The 19,636-nt window shown below is 41.2% G+C and overlaps 1 long non-coding RNA gene across 2 annotated transcripts; it reads right to left on the reverse strand.

The window, feature by feature from the left end:
* Positions 1 to 6,019: 6,019 nt before the first annotated feature.
* LOC147999467 (uncharacterized) lies at positions 6,020 to 12,993 on the reverse strand. Of its 2 annotated transcripts, none has more exons than XR_015643630.1 (4): positions 12,832 to 12,993; positions 11,762 to 11,928; positions 9,662 to 9,793; positions 6,020 to 7,014 (listed from the first exon to the last, which is right to left on the reverse strand). It is a non-coding gene; the product is annotated as an uncharacterized LOC147999467 (long non-coding RNA). The 2 variants fall into 2 exon arrangements; XR_015643629.1 differs by having other exon boundaries at positions 9,652 to 9,793.
* Between the last annotated feature and the right edge of the window lie 6,643 nt (positions 12,994 to 19,636).

Below are 19,636 nucleotides of genomic sequence, written 5' to 3' on the forward strand. Positions count from 1 at the left end.
ACATCTAACTCAACTCACAAGTGGGATTTATTTTTTCTGCAAAGTTGGTGAAGATTAGACACAGGTTAACCCTTAGGCAATTCTCTAAATATACTAAAAGCTAACAACACTCCTAATGTCAAAATGGTCTTGGTAAAAAGTTTCCCGAAAGATCAGACGTCTATTTGTTCCGTAAAGAACATTGCCTAACATTGCCTAGTGGCTGCTTTTTTTTTTTTTTTTTTAACCTGGCTTTGAAACAGAGGGCACTGTGAGATGCCGACGTACAAGGCTAGAAGTTAACTGGGAATCAGAAAATCATAAACAGTGTGGCGAATGCAGGAAGGATGAAACAGAATCCACTGTAAATAAAAATTTGACCAAAAGCAAGACATGGTGTTATCATCCAAGAGTTCGGTTGATCACTGAGACCCTCAATCCTGTACCACACTGGCTCATCAAAAAACTGGGTAGATGACTGGTGTACAAGCCGGAGGACCTACCTTTGCTCGCCCGAATTCATGCAAAAGCTGAGCATAGCGGCATTTACCTGAAATCCTGGAGATGGGGAGGTGGAAATAATTTCCCTAGGACTTGCCGGCCAGATAGTTAAGCTCAAGGTTCTGTGAGAGACTTTATATCAGAAAATAAGGTGGAGAGTGATTGAAGGCACCCAGCATTAACCTCTGACCTCCAACGCATAAACACATGGGCATTTCTCCCACAAACATGTGCAACACCGCACACACGGAGACCGATTTCACCAGTGTCTGTGCCTTCCGGGAATGACTAAGGGGCGGGGCCTAACACACACATGAATTGCGTGACTTGCAGTGGCGTCATATTGTACTACGGCGATTGAAGCGGAAATAAACGGGGGTAATTTAATGCATGGTAGTAAGCAGCACTGGAGGCCGCTTTTAGTTCTTCATCCTCACATAGATATGAGCATCGTTAAGTCGGTGTTCACGTGAAGACTAGGGCCTGACTGGCTACCTTCTTTCTACCCATTCCCTGGTACCTAGAACTGATTTTACGAACTTCACAGTGCATTTGTTTTGAGCCTGACAAATTTATAGTGTGCCTTGGGATATAAATTTAATTGACTATCGTTTCTGGCTTTGTCATTAGAAAGGTCACTGGAGAAATATACATGGGGGAGATTCTGAAGTATGAAAATTGTCAGCTAATTTGAGCTTTTCATTTAACCGAGATTTCATTCCCAGGTTCCAATTTCAGCATGCTATGCCAAAGGCCATTGTAAAACTTGATGGAGAAATAATTTTCTTTAAAAAAAAAATGGTATAGCATTTAATTGTAATTCTAATTGTATTCAACTTAATGGTAACACTAAGGTCTATTGTGAACGGAAGCTGAGTCCTTTTTGCTTTTCTTCTTGGTGGCAGCGGAACCAGGAAGCTACCAAAGTTGAATGACATTTGCAATTATGTACTGACCACTTATTATGCATTGGATGCTAAATACATTGCCCTGGCTCACGTGCATGGAATGCTTAAATGTGTGCCCTTAGATGCCTGCATTTCACATCACAGGAAAGAAAGATATATAAGTAGAAATTTGATTCCCCCCCATAGACTCCCTACTTATATGTATATATTAAGTGATTTCTATTTGCTCTAAGGGTGACATTTTCTTTCATAATTATTTCCTAAAATTTGCGCAGAAGTGTTGTCTGTATTTATCCTTCCTTTTTTTTCTGCCATAATTGCTTTACTGACATTTTTCAGTAATTTGTTTTTAGCGAATAACTAAATAGTCAAAGAAGTAAATATTAATTTGGTATCTCGAAAGAAAAATCAACACATCATCCGAAGCTTACATTCATTTGTTCTCGTGTCTGCAATTTAAATTTCTTAATAAATATTGAGTGTTCACATATGCATACTCTGCTGATGTAAAGAAGAATTTGAATCAGAGGTGTAATGCACGTGTGTTTGTAGAAGATGCCAGAGAAATTTTAGGCACTCTGGGCTTTAATTAAATTTCTGGTAAGAAGGACAGAAAATTTAAAATGTGGATAGATTTTGCTTTTTAAAACCCAAACGAGGTGGATTAGTGCAGGGCTAGTCATAGACTCGAAAAGAAGGTGTCTTAGGGTTTCTTTTGCTGTGAAGAGACGCCATGACCACAGCAACCCACATAAAAGATGAGATTTAACTGGGACTGGCTTACAGTTTCAGAGGTTTAGTCCATTTTCATCATGGTGAGAAGCATGGCATTGTTCAGGTAGACAGGATGCTGGAGAAGCTGAGAGTTCTACATCTTGATCTGCAGGCAACAGAGGGAGACTGTGTTTCTATCGCACTGGGTGTAGCTGGAGCAAAGGAGACCTCAAAGCCCGCCTCCTCAATGACACACTTCTTCCGAGGGAGATGAGTGGAAGGAAGTATGGCTCCTGGGGCCTACATTAGGTAAACCAGACCAAGGAGTACAGCAGAGAAATGCACCTAGGAAGAGAGTTTGTGCAGAAAGGAGGGATGTCGATCAAGTGGAAAAGGGAAGTTGGAGCTGGTTCTGCAAGACTGTAGTTCCTAAGTTCATTAAGATGGGGAAACTCGTGTAGGGAGAGTGACAGGACCACCTTAGAGGACAACGCTCATTGGAACAGAGCCAACTAAAGCTGCCTGTACTTTCATGGTAGTAATCAATGGCTGCCTGATATGTTTTGAGAAATAACATTTTCTTAAACAGTTCAGACCTAACCCGGTATGGAGAGGGAGCTGCCATTCTGCTCAATTGCATGTTAACATCAGTCTATTCATTCCTTGGGGGAACTGTGCTCATGTCAACCACGGACACGGTGAAGCAAGGCTAGGTTACAGAACACCTAGTTCTCCTTACTCGCCTGTAACAGTTTCATTTCTTAACAATTACTCTAGAGTCTCGGAGTTTTACAAAACTCAATGTATTTGAAACTGCGACTGAATCACATCTCTCTTCTTTTTCTTGTCTTCAAAAGAAACAGAGTTAAACAAGAATGTTGACTTTTGAAAAAACAATGTAGCAAAGTGGATATGGACTGGCTTTGGATTTCTTCTGGCACATTCAACCACCCGTGGATGATCTGAAGAGATTGCATTAGAGGAAAAATATTCCCAATGTTCAAACACATGCACCTTGCATACAGTCTACCATATCAGGCTTCATCTGCTAACGGACAGTCCAATTCTTTGATGTATTTAAGTCCATCTGGTGTTTCTCTTGTCCCCACCCCTCCTCGATGTATTTACTGGCTGCTGTAATCTGAGTGTCAGAAGCACGCTTCTCTGCCTTGAACTATCCATGTTTGTCATTCCGATTATTAGTCTATTTGGCAAATGAGCTCCCATTTTCCTGCACCAGTGGTTTGCAACTCCTTTGAAATCCCTTTAGGGAAATTTGGAGATATATTTCTAGAAACTGTCTATGGATTATGATCCAAATTGTCTCTTATTCCTACTGAAGACACATCATCATCTCATATTTCTAAGACCCAGTTGTTACTTAACCAAGGCCGTCATTTAGAAACCAAGCTGAGGAATAAAACTAGGCAGTAGAGAAGGATTCCTCAAGGAGGAGGTTATTAGTGCCTTTTGTGAGAATGATTTATAACACACACATACATACACACACACACACACACACATACACACACACACACATACACACACACACACACGAGACTTGGAATGGCATTTTACTTTGCGTCTGTGAATTTGGCCACTTCTGATCTGTATGGCAGTAGAATGAGGTGGTGGTCACACAGAGTTTATTTTTCTTTGATTGGCTTATTTCACTCAGCACAATGGAGCAGTCATGTTATAGTCAACAGAAGCATGACTGGCACACAAACCTTCTCCCCGCCCCCATCTCTACTGTCTTTGTACATTTTATTTTCCAGTGGATACATGGGAAATTTCCCACTTTTGACTATATCAAATAGTACACAGTGAACATCAAGTATCTCTCAGGTAGCCTCAGCATTCCTTTGCGTACCTACACAGATTATGGACTGGTTAGATTTTATAATCTCTATAGTTGTTATTTTCTAGTTTCATTTTTTAAACAGCTGTAAGGTAATGTTCCATGATTTAATTTCCATTTCCTTGACGTTGAGGGGTTTTGAAAGTTTTTATAAACCTGATGCCTATTTGTCTGTTTTCTTTGAATAAGTACCTATTTAAATCGCCTGCTTATTTTAAATCCTTTTTTACTATTGCATAATAATAGTTCCTTGTGTATTTTGGATATCAGATATGTAATTAGCAAGTATTTCTATCCTATTCTGTAGGATACCTTTTCATTCTGTTATTTCCCTTGTGCAAAAGTATTTTTAGTTTGAGTAATCCTAAAATCACACCTCTGCTTTCACTGCCTGTCTGTTGGTGTCAGATCTAAGAAATCATTGACACCACCAATATTATGAAGCCTTCCTCCCCACTCTAGTTTCTTCTATCAGGTCTGTGGGTTTTAGTTTAAATCTTTAATTCACATCAAGTTTAAAATAACAGAGTTCAATTTATTCTTCTGTGCTTGAATATCAAGTTCTCACAGCCCCGTTTTCTGAGGATCTTTCCTTTTCCCATTGTGTGTTCTTGATCCCCAAGTACACATGGCATGTGTGGCTTGAATATCCCTGGCTCAGGGAGTAGCACTATTAGGAAGTGTGGCCTTGTTGGAGGAAGTGCGTCACTGTGCAGGGGTGCTTTGAGACTGTCCTTCTAGCCATGTGGGAGCCAGTCTTCTCCTCGTGGCCTTCAGATCAAGATGTAGGATCCTCAGCTCCTCCAGTCCATGATAACGGACTGAACTTCTGAACCTGTAAGCCAGGTCCAACTAAATGTTGTCCTTTGTAAACATTGCTTTGGTCACGGTGTCTCTTCAAAGCAGTGGAAACCCTAACTGAGACATTAGGCTTATTTCTGAGTTTTCTATTCTGTTCCATTGATTGGTAGATGCAGCTGTCATTAAACCGGTCGTTTAGACCACTATGATGCCATCCTCTTCGTTTTACTTATTCAAATTGGTTTTTGGGTATTTGAGGTCCTTTATGGTTCCATATTCATTTTAGTTTGTTCAGTCCATTGCTGTAGACGTTTTGAGAGAGATTGTATTAAGTCTGTAAAAATTGTCTTGTGTAAGACAAGTAAGAATGCTTCAATTAACACTCACTGTTCAAATCTGTAGATACAGGGCGTGTTTCCACTCATTTGCATCTTTTTACTCCTTTCACCATTGTTTATAATTTGTAATGCGTTAGTTTCTCACCTCTAGGTTGTTTAATCCTAAAGACTTTATTCCTTACGATGCTATTGCAAGAGGGATTTTCCCCTCTTTTAAGCTTCTTTTAGATTTTTCATTGTTCACACGTAGAAATTTAAAATATAGAAAAACATACAAAAAATAAATTTTTTTGTAAGCATAAATAGTTTTTTTAACTTTGAAAAGTACATTGATGCATCCAATCAAGAGCGAAAAACATTTCAGGGACCAGGTGGAGGTGTTAAAGGGGATGAGTTATGGCACAACGTCCGTGGAGATATGGGAGCCTAACAGGTAATATAAGCTATAGCATTGTGGATAATCAGATTCAGGGCTTCAACAATGAGTCCATCCATCTTCCTTGGGCACCTGCTATCTGCTATGTGACAGGTATGGCAATGTCTATTGGAAACACGATGACGAAAAGTCCAAGGACTGGAGGGAAGTAAGGCCAAGTGTCTGAAACTCCCAGAAGATTGAGAGAATTGCAGGGGAGCTGAAATACCGTGTTAGGTCAATTCAATAGGAGATTTTGAAAGGAGACCAGTCAACACTGCCATGTCCTGGAGAGATATTAGGTAAATTAGAGGACATTGCCCCTACGGGTTAGTGATAAAGCAGACATTGCTGACATTGACAAGAACAGCTTCAGTGGATTTATTTAGGGTCAAAAGCCATATTGTTAGGTTGTGGCAGGTAAATAAAAGAAGTGGGAACAAATGGAGAGTGGACCTCGCCTCAGAGTCCGACCTGCAAGCATTAGAAAGACACCAGGGTCTGCTGTTATCTGAATCTTTTATTTCTCAAAGTGGTACAAAATTCACACGTGCATTGGAGTTCTCATAGCACATCTAGTGGTAGTCCTGCATGACCAAGTGTAATGCTAATACCTCTGTGGCTCTGCTGTGTTGATGCGAATTCTTCAGTGCTTAGTGTAGCACGGTTGCCTAGCACAGATCCCTGTTTTAGGAATCTGAACTTTAAAAGAGAGAAATCAGATGGACTGAGATTGAATTGGGAACAAGGCCAGGACTTGGGAGACTAGAGAGGAGTAAAGTAAAAGAGGATTATTTTGAAATTTCATTTGGGGAATGCACAAGGATACTCAAATATTTAAAAAAAAATTACAACCCATAAACGGAAGCATTGCAAGATTTTCTTCGTCGGTCTCCCACCACCGTGATGAGGAATGAGAATCAAATGTGCAAATACTCAGCTTGGAGGGTTTAGTGTGAGGTCAGTTCTTCGTTGTGCCTGAGCCCACATTGAGGCAGGATGTCAGAGTGGTAAGCGTGGCAGAAGGTGAGGTTTGCAATGTTCACCAAGCAGAGACAGGCAGGAAGAGACAAGCATCCCAGCATCTCCTTCCAGTGATACCTCCGGGGAACCACGTTCCTTCTATTCGGTCTCATCTCCCGAAGACCCCATCTGCTTCCCGTAACGAGCAGGCATCGAAGCTCTGAACATCTGGACCGGATGTCCTTTGCGGGAGAATTCCGGATCCACGGTGGAGTAGCGCAAGATGTAGTAAGAATTTGCGACAAGTTTCTTGACAAGTTGGACAAACTAAGGTTGAGAGAACAGGTGAAGACACTCGTATCAGGAATGAGAGCGTCACCCTCTCTGTAGGAAGTGCAGCGAGAGCCTCAAGGGGTCAACCGTGAAAATAGCATGTTGGGGTAGACGGATGAAACGCCACCGGAAATAGAACAGTTTAGAGCATCCAGAGGTTCCAGCACAGTGCCGTCCAGCTGTTACATGTGGCTCATGTACCTGCAAAGCGAGAGTCCGCGTGACAGTCACTCATTTTTAGTGGAACACATTACATCTTGGGTAATTTTTAGTAAACTAGTTGGACTCCACCTTATGTTCACTTAGAAAATTTAGAGTAATAGCTAGCATGATTTTGGAATGCTTTCCGTGTGCCAGACATACTGCCAGCTACTTTACAATTATCCTCTCACCAGGAGCCTGTGGATTAGCTACTGTTAATTTTTTCCCAGGGTCAGGTAGCCAAAATATCAACCACAATTCGATTGTAAATCTCCTGAGCTTAGCCACAGGGTGTGCACTAGGACTAAGTGTATGGGAATCGTTCCCATATTAATTTTCTATGAGTATCGTAGGATGAGGTCTATCTGGGCTGAACCACAAATACAGAGGGCTAGTGGGGATTTTAAAAAAGGCTTGGAGAGACACCATTACAACTCTGTAACTAAGCCACAGTATTAGCTGACAGCAAGTTTTTTTTTTGTTGTTCTTTTTTTTTTCGGAGCTGGGGACCGAACCCAGGGCCTTGCGCTTCCTAGGCAAGCGCTCTCCCACTGAGCTAAATCCCCAACCCGACAGCAAGTTTTATAAGCTACCCATACAGATCATTTTAGACAGTGATTTTTTTTTTGTGGCTAATAAGTATATAAGACAATAATGTGATGTTATAAAAGCATCTACCAAACTCTCGAAGAGCATTTAAGACGAGGCTAGGTGAAACGTCACAAGCACAGGTATGGTGCCACGCAGCCAACGGGGTCAGGTATCATTGATCCTGTGAGGCTGTCCCTGTTGGAAGTATTCTCCAGACTGCCCTCTGGTGACCCCTCCTTTCTTCTATGGCCACTCAAAGACTATGCACTCTGAAGTTCCATTCCACCTCACTCTGCCCTCCAGAGGTTTGAAATCCGTCTTCTTGTTTTACAGATCAACTGGGTGTCAGGAGTTATTTCAGTTCTAAATCTAACTGGGAACATCTCTCTCTCTCTCTCTCTCTCTCTCTCTCTCTCTCTCTGTCCCTGTCTTTGACTCTCTGTGTCTGTCTGTCTGTCTGTCTGCCTATCTTATCTATACCTATATCATCTATATCTACTTATCATATAGACATATATCATATGTTTATTACATACACATAGTATAGGTATACACACATATTTGTGTGTGTGTGTACCTATATATGTGTGTGTCTATACACATACATCATTTCTAGGACCTTTCTGATTTTTGTTTCCATCCTGAACCTAGCAGTGACTTTCTCCCCTCCAATCCACCTCACATTAACAAGTGTTGATGGGGCTCAAGTTCCTGTTTACCAAGGCCCAAATACCGCATCCTTCTAAGAGATAATGTTATCTGGATATTTAATTGTCCCAGGGAAGCTTTGATGGTACAGTGTAAATGGCTTCATTAGTCTCATTTATTCAGCTCGTAATTTTTGGGCTTGACAAGAAAAGATGCTGAGCTATGAGGAGTGATAGGGGAGATGTGCAGTGTGGGAAAGGGCACAGATGGCTGCTGAAGATGATAAAATCAAGGTGCCAGGGGTTATGAAAAATCACACCCACAATGCACCTGCTCTAGCTACTCTCTAGCAGGGAGATTTATGATGAAGGTATGGATGCATGACATTCTTGGTTATTTTTTTATTATCATATTACTGTCAGATGTTCTCGGTCTATGACTTATCACCATGAAATGCCAAGAGGTCACAGTGTTCTGGAACACGCATGGGGAAAAATGGGTAGCCCAGAGCTGCAGTGGAAGATTACTAATATAATAGCCGATTTGTTTGAGAGTAGGAGAACTCGCATCTTTAATTTGGCTTTTCTGTTTTTACCTTTGTCCCAAACACTGAGAAAAGGAACTATTCATCACCTACAACAGGGACTAGAAAGGAAAATAATTGATATGGACTTTTCCTTCTTTTCACCACATGCATTATATCGGTCTTGTATGATTTTTATTTCTTTCTATGTTTGGTTTTGGTTTTTAGAAACAGTATCTCTCCTGGTTAGCTTCAACCGCTAACTTTGAATATTCTGGAAGGAAATGTCAACCGAGGAATTACATAGATCAGATTGACCTATAGGTATGTCTGTAGGGAATTATTTCAAGACCACTATGGGTGACGCTATTCCCTATGCATGTATCCTAGGCTCTACATAAAACTAGCTAAGCATAAGTCTGAGAGTAAGTCAGATAGCAAGCATCCCCCTTCAGGGTTCCTGCCGTACTTTGGCTGGGGTCTGAGTTCCTTGGTTGGAGATAATGCTGTAAGAATTACCATTCTCCTTTGAAGCTTACTTCCTTGACTTCCTGCCTGGACTTCCCTCAGTGATGCACTGTAATCTGTAATCTGTAAGCTTTCCCTTCCCTAGATTGCTTTTGGCCAAAGTGATTATTCACAGCTACAGAAAGGACACTAGAGAGGATCTTATCAATAGCCCCAAGTAGTCTGGTACCACTTGTATATTCCAAGCTGGCCTCAAACTTTTGGTAATCCTCATTCTCCAGCCACCTAAGTACTGGAATTCTAGGTATGCGCTACCACAGCCCGTTGTTTATTGCAATGCTCTTCAACATCTTTTCTAACAAATCACTGAAAAACTATCGCACAATGCAAAATGTCAATTTCCCGACCTAATCTTACACATCAGCTTCTTACTGGAGCCTTTTCTGCTTCTTTTAACAAAAGCAAGCTGATTTTGTTTTGTCCCTTTATGACAAGGAATGTAGTTAAGAGGTCTCACAGCTCTGTGAAGGTCACAGGATGTACTTCTTCCTGTGGGAGGCGAGGCAAAGATTATATACATTACTTGACACTCACCTGAAGCAGCTATGTAAGTACACATTTTGACTCACACACTTCAGTTTCAATATTCATAATTAATTTATTAAAGCAATTTAAGGTAAGAGAGTCCCATTAATGTCTTGCTATGATGGAAAGGCAAACATACCAGCTATTTATAGGTAAACAACATGAAAGTTAGTTAACTCTGTGAGATTCAATTTTCTACGTAAAAATTGCATACTAGTTATTTTTAGAAGACTGGGCATTCTAATAATTGTTGTGCTCTTGTGTTAGGCAAAGAGTCTTCAGGTATAGCACTCAAAGCTCAAGCCATCATGATGCGGGCTCACAGATGCAGGAAGATGTGTAACAGGGCTGGACAGATGGCTCAGCTCTTAAGAGTGCACACTGCAGTAGCAAAGGACTTGAGTTCTCTTCCTAACACCCACTTAGGGTGGCTCACAAGAATCTGTGTTTCCCAGGGCATCCAATACCATCTCCTTGGCCTCTTGCACTCACCTGCACATATCCACACATACATAGCCACCAACACACACATGCACATAATTATAAAAAGATACAATCTTTTTAAAAAAGGCATATAACAGTGACATAAAATACTCGAGTCATATATAAGAAAAATGGTTTGTAAGAGTCATATCTAAAGAAGCAATAACTTAAAACTCATCTAATGTAAACATTAGGAAGGAAGAGGGCTGGTGGTGACATTAATAGGTACAAGATTTCTTTGGGGGAATGAGGAAATGTTCTGGAAAACTATGGTTGCGGAACTCTGTAATGAAGATGGCTGACTAATGGACGAACCAGGTTCTGTGCAACAAATAGTTCAATAAACTGTTAAAGTGGGGAAATATTTGAAAAGACATTTCACAGAAGATGTACATATGGTTATTAATGACAAGATGTTCAACATCATTAGTCATTAGGAAATTTGCAAATTAAAACCATGATGAAGTAAAATTTCACACCCACTGTAATGGCTATAATAAAAAGGATAATGTAATAAGCCCGGGCAGGCATCTGCGAAGTCAAGCCATCAAACATCTCTGGTGGAAATATAAACTGATCGCGCCACTTTGTAGATTAGTATGAGAAGTTTTGGTTTTTAAATTCGTTCTTAATTTGTGTGGATGTGTGTATCTGGGTGTGAGTAGGCACTCACAGAGGCCAGAAGAGTGTATCAGATTCCTTACCCATCTTGTTTTCCTATACAGCTTGGGCCCACCTACCCAGGGGTGGCTTTGCCCACAGTGGGCTAAGCACTCCTACGTCATCAATTAGAGACCAAGGAAATAACCCGCATAACAACCCATTGGCCAGGATGATGGATGTAAACATTCTATTGAAGTCCCCGTTTCCCAGGTATGACAAGTCAACGACCAAGTGTAGTTACCATGAATGGGTGGAATTTAATGGCACCAAATGTTACAGTAATGCAATTTAAATAAAGACTAAGCAAAGAGAGCAAACACACAAGAAGAACCATCTAAAACGTTTCCTGGGGAAAATTATTAGGTCTATAATTTTGCAAGTATTTAAAAGAATAAGATGGGATTGTTCAATGAAGAAGATTCCAGTATAACATAATCCCTCTCCACACACACTAGTGTATATATGATTAATAGCCTAATGCTAATATGATATTATTACTTTTACATTGGTACAGTAGTACTGCTGGTTAAATAATGGGGAAATGCCTTTAGAATAATTACAAAGCACAGTGTGTTCTTTTTAAGAAGACAAAATTAGAAGTTCTTGCACCATCGTGTAGACCACTTACTGTCTTTGCCATATGACTTTAATGAAGAATCACTGTTGGTAGAATGATCAATTAAACGATGTCCTGGGGCTCCCCTTCAAAGCTGGGAATTAAATAATTTCTATGATTAAGAAAAGAAAAAGCAGTATGTTTGTGAGAGTCTCAGATCACCCACTTGCCTTTTATTTCCCGTTGGTAATGGTCAGAAGAATAGGAAACTTGAAAGGAAGCCCATTCGGAATCAAGTAGCATCGTCTCGAATTGTTTTGTACCCACTGAAATAGTTCCTGTGAGATGTTCAGAAGAGCTAAGATGTTGACATGAAAACTTGAATCCCAGTGACGTTCTAAGAATTAAATGACAATTGAATCAACACAGAGGTAGTGCTCACCTGACATCAGAAGCAGGTGAACTCACCCTCAAACTCTAACATTGAGGTCTCCTAGAAACTCTTATAGTACTCACGATGGAGGATTAGACCATGGAGGTGGTATCTGCCTAAACAGCCCCCAAGACATATGTGCTGTTGTGGCCAACACTGCTGCTGTTTACTTCTTAAACATAACACAACCTAACAGAAACGTCACATTCTCCTTGGGAGAAGGTTCCCACCAGCATTCAGAGATGCAGCCCAGTGGAACGGAGTGCTGGCCTGGCATGCACTAAGTCCTGGCTTTCAATACCCAGCACCAAGCAAAACACTGAGCATGCTGGCGGACATCTGGAATCGCAGCACAGTAGAGGCCGGAGGACTGAGGTTTGAAGGGCGTCCTCAGCTGTGTAGCAAGTTCTGGTCCAGCCTGGGCTAATTGAGACACTCAAAAAAAAAAAAAAAAAAAAAACCAAACAAAAGAGGCTAGAGAGATGACTCAGAGCTTAAGGGTCCATGCAGCTCTTCAGGAGAACGGTGGTCTGGTTCCTAGCACCCATGTGGGGCTCACAACTCTCTGTGACTCCAGTTCTAAGGGATTAATACTTCTTACAGGTTTCCCAGACTCACATACAAATGTGGAGCCCACAAACTCATGTAAGCACTCATACAAATGTGTAAGCACATACATTCTCATAAAGATAAAGAAGTAAGTAAAAATTTAAAGCAAATACAGCAAACCCTAAACAAACAAACCAACAGCAATTGGCTAAACAACCAATGAGACAAACACAAATAAAAACAATAAGACAGTTCCCACCATTCTGTGAGGAGCAGAACGGCAATTCAAGACACCCTATTGAAAGTGCCTTGGAGTACCTCCTAGTGTAGGCTGTGCTTGTTGTACAGTCCAGCACACCACATTGTCACTGGTACTCTGACATCATTTTCCAGCTTGTGGACACAAGCTAAGATCATCTGGGAAGTGGGAGCCTCGGTTGAGAAAACGCCTCCTCCATTGCGCCCGTCTTTGGCGAGTCTGTGGAAGCACTACCCTTGGTTAATGATTGCTGTGAGAGGACGCAGCTCACTGTAGGCAGATAGCCCTGGGTGCTGTAGGAAAGCAATATGGGCGAACTCTGAAGAACAAGGCAAGAAGCAGTGTTTTCCCATGGTCTCTCCCTTAAAGCCTTCCTTGATTTTTTTTTCCCACCGTGGGAAGTGAGCGTCAGATGAAATACACCCTCTTTTCCCCAAGATACTTTTGATCATAGTCTTTATCCTAGCAATGGAAAGCGCACTAAGACATCCGTGAGCTTGCATGCTGACTGAGAATGTTCCAGTGACTTTCTAACGTCACCAGTACATGGTTCTGAAAATGGAGGGTCAGAGCTAAGTCTACACAATGTGCTGTCTTCACATAGGCGGGCTGTTTACTGCACGCGGGACCGGCCGATTCAGCTAAACTGTGAGGGTAACAGTCACTCTGCCTTTTATTTGCTGAAGGTAACAGCCACCTAAGACAGGAATAAATTATGCCCAATTGTTGAGGACAATTATGTGCCTTATCAGCTGGTCAGCAACAAGAGACTCAAATATATGGACCATTAATCTGTATGCAAGCAGCTGTTCTAAGTCCCTTCCGCTACGGAGAAAGAGAGCCCTCTTGGCCTAACTTGTCAATCACCAGCAAATTAAAAACAACTTAACCGGCGTCTTCCGTGTTACAGGTCTTTTTCTCTTAAAAAGGGAACGTGAGTCCAGACAATAGATGTTTATTAATTTCGGAATGAATCAGAGCTCAGAGCCCTTTGTCCTCCAGATTTGCTCATATTGTGTAGTGGATGTACATTTAGGAAGAGCGATATTCAAAGACAGCAGATTCTTACCACAAGCCTCTACTCTGCCTGCATTTACTTGCTCCTGCATTTTAGCTTCTGCCCCATGAGACTGAGAAACCAGTTAAAAATATAACTAAGTAAATATATTTTCAAAGAACAAGAAGCAGTACGGAAATATAGGGGAAAGATAAACGATGAAGCCAAGGAGTTCGGTGGCGGATTTATTCTCTGGAGCCGTGTGTATTTTCTACTTCAGGTTTTCAAGTCACATTTTACAAAGTCTACCACAGACGCGTGTATGGTTTTAGATGAGCGGAGACATGGATGGAAATGATTCATACTGTGAAGAGAACTGCTTGATGAGGACAAAACCCTGTCTGTCACCGGAAGACGGGTCATCACCAAGCCAAGGTGCCATGCTCGCCGAGAGTCATGGTTGCATCCTTATCAAAGAGTGCGGAGAGCATTGGTGTGAGCATGGAGAGCATTGGCGTTTCCTCTTTTTCCTGTTAAAGGCACTAACAGCCAGGGGGTGGGGCTGACTACCAAAAAGTTAGATAAAATAATTGGCCCTGAAGAACTTGGAAAGGAGATCGTGTTTCCGATGTGCTCCAGGGGAAGGGGTTGTGCAAAAGAACCCAACCTGTTAGCTGGGAGCTACTAGAGCAGTTTGAACTGAGAGGATTGGTGGGACTCAATCTAGAAACATCTATGTTGACTCCTTGTGTGTGTGAGGGAGGGGGGGGGCAAGAGAAAGGGGAAGAGAGAATGAAGCAGGCAGGAAGAGAAGGGTAGGATAGGGGTGGCCAGACAGCGTGAGATTTCCCTTCTAATACAGCTAAGTAAAACAATAGTTCTGTTAACAAGGAATTGAATGAATGATAAAACGTACTGATCCCACTTCTTTTCTACTCTCCCTTGGTCTACTCCTATGTAAAGTGTGGCTTCAAAACAATTAAAAATTTAAGCCCATTTATTTCAGCAGCATTTTCCTGTTTTCCACAATGTTTTTTGTTGTTCGTCTTTTTGGCTTGTGTTTTGTTTTTTGTTTTTATAAGACATGACCTCAGTACATAGCCGAGGTTGGCTTTGAATATAGTCTTCCTGTCTCAAGCTCCAAGTGTTAGGATTCTAGGCACATGCCACTGATCCTGGCTGTGCTTTTACTATCAGGAAGATAAGATGATTGCTGTCATCATAGGGTTCATGAAATTATTTGACCTTTTTTCCTTTAAGCAGGGAGAGTTTAATCACCTCTTGCATTCGTTACTTGGCGGTTTGTTCATATTATAAGTCATAGCTGTCTGTGTGTGTCATGTGTGTGCATTTCATGTGCTTGTGCATGGAGGCCAGCAGAGAGATGGTCTCATGCCTCATCCTCTGCCTCATTCCTCCGAGGCGGGGTCTCTCCTGAAGTCAGGAGATTCCGTGTGTTCTGTTTAGACTTTATTTAAATTAGGTCAATAGCCATCAAGGGTCAGCAGTCATTCTGCCTCAGGTCCCATATGTCTGGCATCACAGGAGGCCACACTCGGTTTGTTATGCGGGTTTCTGAGACTTGAACTCAGGGCTTTATGGCTGTATAACAAGCATTCTCTCTTTTTTTAATGTGCATATCTTTATTTATCTTTTCCCCCATTCATTCGTTCGTTTGTTCGTTCGTTCATTCATTCTACTTCCCCACCGATGTCCCAACTCCCAGTCCTCCCCTCCCACAATACCTTCTTCCACCCCTCCTCCCCTTCTCCTCTGAGAGGGTGGCCACTGGTTATGCCCATACCCTGGCACATTAAGTCTCTGCAGGGGTCAGTGCATCCTCTCCCACTGAGGCTTCTATGAACATCATGGAGCACGTGTCCTGGTGGCATGATGGAGCGGCTTTTGGGTATATGCCCAGGAGTGGTATAGCTGGGTCTTCAGGTAGTACTATTTTGCAATTGTCTGAGAAACTGCCATATTGACTTCCAGAGTGGTTGTACAAGTTTGCAGTCCTACCAGCAAACATCCCGGATCACTGAGCCACCTCTCCAGCTCTAGATTACGCATTTTTGATGTTATTTGTGATAGCGTTATTATTAAATACTATAAAACATTATGTTTATTTTTATACATTTTCTAGATAACCATTCAGTTAATAAATCACCTCCAGGTTTATTTGCATAGAAGCTAAGCAATATATTGCCATGGCAATGTGGTTAAACATTGACTTGCCTTCACTGTTTAGTCTGTATAAATTGGTAGATTGCTTAGATCATGTAGTGATTCGAACTTTCTCTGTTTCTATAGTTACATTTTTATAAATCAGGATGGCATTAGTATCTAGGATAGTCTTATTATAAAACCAAATATGTATATAAAGTGCCTAGATCCCAGTAAAAGATCCCTATGTATGCTTAGTAATAATTCTATTCCTTAACACCCCCAGTGCCTTTTCTACTTGCATTATTTTACAATTTGCTCTTTCTCTATATAATAATGTATCTATGTGTGTCTATGGGTATGTGTTTTAGTTACAGCACTCTCTCATTCCTAAACCCAAGGGAAGACATCATTTGTGCAGAATGGAGGATGGACTGGGTGTGTGTACCAAGGGAAGGTGAAGGTAAAGGGTACTTGACTTGCCTGGTAGTTCTCTCTCTCTGTCTCTGTCTCCCTCATTCTCTGTCTCTTTTTCTCAGTTGAACTAAACTCAACTTTAAAATCTCACTACCAAAATTCTTAGGGCACACGGTAGAGTAATTGCAGGGAAAGTGATGCTACTTAAATGTTTGGGGCAAGTGGCTTGGACTTGACACCGAAAAACACCACCTTTCATAATATGTAATTTTATTTTAAATTAGCTTATTGACTACCGAGACTCCACGGAGTTTTCATACACATTTCATGTTGGTCCACTCTCTCCCATTCCCTCACCTCCCTGCCCTTTCACCCCCCTTATTACCTTCTCTATTTCGTCTTCCTCCCGTCCCCTATTATTCAGGCGTACAGGACTCTGCCGAGTTTCCTGACCTTTCTCTGTTTATTCTCACCTGCATACACATATCTAACAGAGGCTAAAGTCCCACGTATCAAAGAGAACATATGATATTTGCCTTTCTGAGCCTGGGTGCAGTCACTTAATATAATATACAAACACCACCTTTAATACAGTGTATGTTTTGTGGAGAACTTGCGGAAATTGCTGGCTTGCCTCGAGGATACAGGAGACTGAGAAGTATTTTAGGAAGCCAGCATTTTTATAAAGAATGAAAAGAACAAACTCTGCATTAGGAAAATCGCACTAAAAAGCAGATCGAATGTCTTCAGTTCTTCCATTAACTAACTATGAATCTCAAGTCGCTTGCTTAATATGATGTCTCTCTCTCTTCATTAGTGAAACAGAGAAAGTGGCAAATTTGATGTGATTTTTAAAATCACTATATTTAAATAATATTTTCAGTCCCTAGAGAAGCCAAGAGTCTGACATATGCAGGTGCTATTTTCCTTTTTAAAAATTCTCCTATCTTTTATAGAGTCAAGGTGCACACAATACAGGAACCCTTGCTGTGCTCTATATTATAGGCACGAGGGAAGAAATAATGCAACAGTAAGCTATTAATAGAATTTTGATTCCAACTGAAATAGAGGCCACAGCATAAACATCAGAAGGCAGAAGCTAGGAAAATGATTACTGTACAGTTATAGGCCCGGTTTTAGTTTATGGGATTTTTTTTTTAAGATTCAAAATGCAGAATCATTTGTAAAACTATCAGTGTCTGAAAATTAAAGAAAAATATCAGCTGAAATGTTTTCAATAAAAGAAGCAATTTCTCTAATACAACACACAGAGCCTGTTCTTCTGAGGAACGCTTCCATTAAGGGGGAAACACTTCTCCAGTTGTGAGTGAGGCTTGTACCAACAGTCTTCCAAATGACAACTGCCTTTAATGTATAGTTTCTGAAATTATTTTCTACCAAATGCATCTTTGTTTATGTAATTATAAGTGAGTTCCTAAAGCGAAAAGAAGACAAGAAAACACAGTTGTCTTTAAATATCTTATATCCCAGGAAGATTGCACTTACAACCTTTTGTGGATTTTTCCCCCCTTCTTTGGTAAAATTATTCTTTTGTTTTGTTTCTAAAATGGTTCAACTTTTGTTTTTCCTCTTTAGCTGTATTTGGGTTCAATGTTCAAGGTACTATATATTGATGTATCTAATGTGATAGAATTGTGTGTGTGTGTGTGTGTGTGTGTGTGTGTGTGTGTAGTATGTGTACATGTGTGCACAGTGTCTGTGCTGTGCACTCCTGTTTGGGGGCCACAGTAGGACACCCAGAATCCTGTTCTGTCAGTCTGTATTTTATTCCCTTGACACATGATATCTCCTTAAACCAGAAGCTAGGCTGACAGCCAGCAACGCCCAGTGGTCCTCCAGCCTCTACCCACTGATATCACGGAGGATAGAGGCACACATGGGCTTTTTATGTCCGTGCTTGGGATTTGAGCTCAGGTCCTCATATTCATGCATCAAGTCCTCTTACCCACGGGGCCATCTCCTTGGCTCCTAATATGATTCCTATCTATAGCTAGATCATGTGGTGCTGAAATCAGACTTACACACCAATCACTTCTCGTTCTTACTCTTCCCTGGGGGAGAACATTTAAGCTCCACTCGCTAAGCAATTTGCAAGTGAACATTATGTCATCAGTGACCACTGTACAGTGTGCTCCAATGGCAGACCCCACTAACCATCTTCCTTCTGTCTCTATGAGTTCTATTTCTTAAGAGCCCACCTGCTAGTGAACTCCTATTGCCTTTGTGCTTTCATGACCCTCGTGAACATATTCACATTGCTGGAAAAGTGACTTCCATCTTTTAGGTCTCTCTCTCTCTCTCTCTCTCTCTCTCTCTCTCTCTACTCTTAGATTGATCATGCATCTCAGTTATTGTAAACAGTGCTGCAGTGAACCTGGGAAGGCTGATATCTTCGTGACAGACTGACTTTATTTTGGGGGTGGGGGATGAAAGATAGGGACTGCTGGGCCACAACTTTGTTCTGGTTTAATTGGCTGAGGAATCTTCATAATGTTTCCAATAAGGATTGAACCAATTTGTGCCTCTCCCTCAGTGTGTAAGAGTTTCTCTTTATCTGTGTTTTTTGCCAATACCTACCTTTCATTGTTTTGATGATAACCCTTCTTTGGGGCTGGTGAGATGGCTCAGCCTGTAAAAGCACTTGCCACAAAGTCTGATGACCTGAGCTTGATCTTCAGGATCCATATGGTGAAAAGAAAGAAGCAATTCCATATTGTGACCTCCCCAGGTGCGCAGGGGGCATGCAACCCCCTCCTCACACACAAATAAATAAATGGAATAAAACCCCAAAGACTAACCCTTCTGTCAGGTCCATGATGATATCACACTGTGGTTTGAATGTCCCTTCCTTCAATGTGGTGAGAGTGTTAACTTTTTCTCTTCAAAATCCTGTTTGTCATTTATATGCTTTCTTTGAGAAATACCTATTCAGGCCCTTGCTTATTTTAAAATTAAGGTTGTGACTTATGAGGACTTGTATGTTGCTTGGGTCCCTTAGGTGCTTGGATGTTAACTTGTAAGATAAATGTTTTGCCAGTATTTTCTCTCAGTCTACAGATTGTCTCCTCTTGGTGAAATTCTTAAATTTATTTTTAATTAATTGATAAACCTTTTCTAGGAAAAAAATCCCTTGGAATTAAATTATGCGTGACCACACTTTTACCAAGATCAAACCGGACCTCAGCCAAGAGATTTCAGATTTCAGGGTTGCTTCTGTGGTGAACATCAGTTCATTCATCAATTCTCCCAGCTCCTCACTGAGTGGG

This window comes from Rattus norvegicus, chromosome 19 (genome assembly GCF_021556685.1).
Source record: "Rattus norvegicus strain SHRSP/BbbUtx chromosome 19, alternate assembly SHRSP_T2T, whole genome shotgun sequence".
Classification (NCBI taxonomy): domain Eukaryota; kingdom Metazoa; phylum Chordata; class Mammalia; order Rodentia; family Muridae; genus Rattus; species Rattus norvegicus.